At 43.8% G+C, this 4,304-nt stretch overlaps 1 non-coding gene across 1 annotated transcript; it reads left to right on the forward strand.

Annotated features, from left to right (window-relative positions):
* Positions 1 to 1,832: 1,832 nt before the first annotated feature.
* Positions 1,833 to 1,901, forward strand: LOC125402660 (small nucleolar RNA U54). The gene has a single exon (XR_007232700.2). It is a non-coding gene; the product is annotated as a small nucleolar RNA U54 (small nucleolar RNA).
* The last annotated feature ends 2,403 nt before the right edge of the window (positions 1,902 to 4,304 follow it).

A 4,304-nucleotide genomic window follows, 5' to 3' on the forward strand; every position in this document is an offset into this window, starting at 1 on the left:
TGCCTCCCTCACCCATCTTCCTCATCCCACACAAGGCTGAAGCTGTGACCCACGGACGCTGGATGAAGAAGCCGCTCCCTCAGAACACCTGCTGTCTTTAAGCTCCCAGGCTAAGAGACTCAGGTGACGTGCGGCTCACTAAGCTATTATATTTGCATTTTATATTGAGCCGGCCCGGAGTCCTCTCTTTGGTAGATGGAATTGATATTCCCATCTGATGGCCGATGCTCAATTATGAAGAGCTTCCACAAGGTTTTTGCTTCAGTGATTATACTGAATATATAGAAAAGTACCCCAAAGGAGCATCCAACATTTTGGGCTTTCGTCTGTCCAGCCTGCTTAGTGGCTTAATTTGGATTTACAGAATAACCTCATTCACCCCAGAACCCAGCAATAAATTATGGAATCAATAATAGCAATAGCAATAAAATGCTCTAAGAAATCAGAAAAATAGCCAATGAAGTCATAGCATGGAACTCCAGAGGCTGCAGAGTCTAAGTGTCATTCTTAGTTGGACTAAAGCCGTGTGTTTGTGTGTGTGTGTTCACATGTATGCAGATACATATTCACATTCATGTACAAGGATGTAGAGGGCAGAGGTTGAAATATCTTCACACAAATATGTAAATATCCTTAACATCTCTTCACCTTATTCTTTGAGACAGGATCTCTTGCTAAATCTGGAGTTTGTTGACCTGAGTAGCCTGGCTGGCCAGCAAGTGCCAGGATCTGCCCGTCTCTGCTTTCCCAGTGGTGGACTACAGATGTTTACAAGGATGTTGGGGATTTGAACTCAGGCCCTCAAGTTTGTACAGCTGGCACTGTATTCACCAAGCCATCTCCCCAGACTTCAAGGCTCCCTTTAAGCACCAAGTCTGAAGAGTGCTGATGACTGGGGGCCCTGGAAGATTAACCGCATGGTGGGAAGCTGCTCATCATGGAAAGCAAGGCTGGGAAACGAGACGCGGGCTCTTCCATCTTGATTGGCATGGGACACTCACAGAGGCTTCCTTAGCTATTCTGTTCCCTACGGGGAATGGATAGATGCAACCAGCAGAGGGGAATCTGCCAGGCTGGCTCTGGAAACTCACACTTATTTCTTTAAAGAGTCCACAAGAGAGACAACCTGAACTCACAGGTGGCAGGCAAGTGCTGAAGGCACTCACAGAATTCTGAGAAGTATTGCGTGCCGTACCAAGAGAGTGTGAGCACTCCCTAGCAGCGTCCTCACGGATTCCCAGAACCATGGGGGTGGCTGTGCAGCTGTGGAAAGGATCTGCTAGGAGTCCTTGGGAGTCCTATTGGTATTCAGCATCTGGAAACTGCTGTGGTCTGGCTTCCTTCTTATGACCAGGTGCTCGGAGGAACAAGTCTTGGCTAACAAAGGGCTCCTCAGCCACAGTTCTTTACTATCCCTGTTCCCAGACATGACCTCCTCAAATGAATTTAGAGCTGGGAACACAGGAATCAAGACAAGAAGTCTGCAAGTGATGGGTTATGAATCTGGGATCCAGGTTGGCACCCACTGAGGCCGAAGGCACTGGGTGGTCCAGGATTTGGGCACGGCTTCACCATACCTCATTTAGAAGCGGGCTTTCTCCCAGCTGAAAGGTGTCTCAATGAATGTCTATTTCCTGTTAATGCCACCTCATTTATTAGAAAGGCGAGCAGACAGTAGCTACATGTTCTCCTTCTTAATACTCAGGTCTCAATGAAAGCCTATTCATTTAGATATGACATTCTTGCAATAATCAATAAATTGAGGTTTGTTTTTTTCACTCTTAAATCTTACACAACTGACTTCAGTTCCTAGACAATTAAATTCTATACAATGGCGATGAGGAGGATACATACTGTGTTGAACTATGGTGATATTTCTTATATGCTATTCTGAGCTGGAAAAAAAAATTCCACACAAACTAGTAATTCTAAAATGCTTTAGTTGTTCTAGACTGGTTGAAAAGCAGGTGTTTTAGAAATCCATAAATTAGTATGTGTAATATATATTATTATATGAACTTATTATATATTATGTGTATAATAATTATATAATATATGTATGTTGTCTAGAGGGAAGATGGATCTCTTTCATGTCAGATGTGCATATTTTTTCAAGCTTCATAGGCACAAAACATCAGTATGTGTGTGTATGTATACATGTGTCTATGTGTTTCTCTGTATACATGTATGGGTATATACCATGCTTATATATGCATGCATTTTTGTGTATGCTTGCATGCATATTATATAGATAATGTATCTCTCTTTGTGTGCTTGCATGTGTGTGTATGTATGTACTGTGCATGCATATGAGCATGCCCATGGAGTGTATGCATACGTGGACTATGGGACAAGGAAGGCTCTATAGGAGGTACCTCCACTATATAACCCATCCACACTGGAGTATACTATGTTACTGAGCCCACGAATAAGACTGGCCAAAAATGGCGCACTCCATCTTTATGTTGAATGAAGTTTTTTTCTTTTAAAATTGAAAAGCATTTTTTTTTATTCCAAAAGACTGAGAAGGATGGTACTTTAAAAATAATTCTAGTCATTTGAATTTAAGGCCCTGGAAAAAGAGCTCCATCTATGATCCAAATCTCTTCCCTGGCCCAGAGCCCAAAGCATTTTCATTAGTCGGAGAATGGACACCATTTCATTCATCTCGAGCTTTGCCGCTCTGTAGTGTTTGTTCAGAGACGAGCTACCAAGTGTCAATGGCTGTGCCGCCCTTAACAATATGCCTCCTTCCCTTGGATGATCTATTTCAGTTGCATTATTGCCATTTAAAGGTGGCCTTGGGGTTGTACTGGCACCTTCGGGGACTGCAGAAGGAACGCTGGGTTTCTCCTATAGGATTTGGCCTCTTCCATTAGGGAGTTGAGTGAAGGAAAAACCCCCGTTGTTTTTGAAGATATTCGCACACACAAAAGGCCATATAGAGCGCATTCTCCGACCCTCTGTGCTGGGTTTTTGGGGCTACTCATGGTGATCTTGCTCAATTATGCTAATATTTCCTCAGGTTTTAAAATTAATTGTTGAAAATCCCACTGCAGACTTTCCAATAAGTAAAACTGACATATAAGTTAAAAAAAAAAAGAAGAGTGAGATCATCTATTAGGACAATTGGAGGGAGGGGCATGCTGCTGAGAAACCTGGTATCCAGCGCTCACATTCAAACCACAGCTGGAGATTGCTTCTGCAAGAATGTGGCAGAAATTACACTGTAATGTAATAGTTGTGAGCATGGCTGGAAACCTTACACTGTCCTGGATGTGACTCAGAGTTCCGTGTTGACATTATCTAAAGCAGAAGGTGCTGCATGTAGTGTGTGTGTGTGTGTGTGTGTGTGTGTGTGTGTGTGTGTGTGTGTGTGTGTGTATCACATGAGTGTGGATGTCTGGAGAGGCCCAAAGAGGGTATTGGATCCCTCGGACCCGGAGTCAGAGGTAGTTATGATAGGAGTGCTGGGAACTGAACTCAGGTCCTCTGGAAGATCAGCAAGCATCCTCAGTTGCTGAACTGTCTCTCTGCCTTTCCACCTTACTTTGGAGACGGTCCTCTTCATGGACTTGAAACTCACCGATTGGTCTAGACTGGCTGGCTAGCAACACCTTCTTGGATCCTCCTCTCTCCATCCTACCCTCAGTGCTGGGATTACAGATGCACAGTACCAGATCGGGCTTTTGATGTGGGGCCAGGGATCCAGTGTTCGGGCTGATGTAGCCAAGCACTTTGCCAACGAATCCATCTTCCTGTATCTGCATGGTACTTTTTGATCAACTTTGAAACCAAGCCTTCATTTTTATTTTCCTTCAATAAAGACAAGTGCACTTTCAACACAACTGGCATAAGATTATCCAGACAGTTACAGTCGGTTACCATTTCAGGTACCAATCATCCTTTCCTTATTAATGATGCATAAAGTGCAAACGCAGAAGCTCACCAGCATAGCTAGATGTCGGGCATGGAACACCAAGCAAGTGGCTTGTGCACAGTAAGTGTTCAGTGAGCAGCGTGTTGACAGAAGCATATCTATACACAATGGAAAATTTCTTAAATGAAAGAACCACTGCCCACCAAAACAATGAGTGGTGAAGCCCATTCCCAACAGGTAGATCTACAATATAACTCCCTCACCCACAGCCCAGGGATCATCCCAGAAGACAAGGTGAAAAGATTGTGTCTCCTAGAAATGTCGGAAGCTACACCCAAACAATTTTACCAATATGACTGGCAAAATAGATGCCGAACAAGGACAATCAATAGCCATGCTGATGTGGAGTGGGGGAGAGCAAGCC

Source organism: Myodes glareolus, chromosome 22, assembly GCF_982192425.1.
Source record: "Myodes glareolus chromosome 22, mMyoGla1.1, whole genome shotgun sequence".
Taxonomy (NCBI): Eukaryota; Metazoa; Chordata; class Mammalia; order Rodentia; family Cricetidae; genus Myodes; species Myodes glareolus.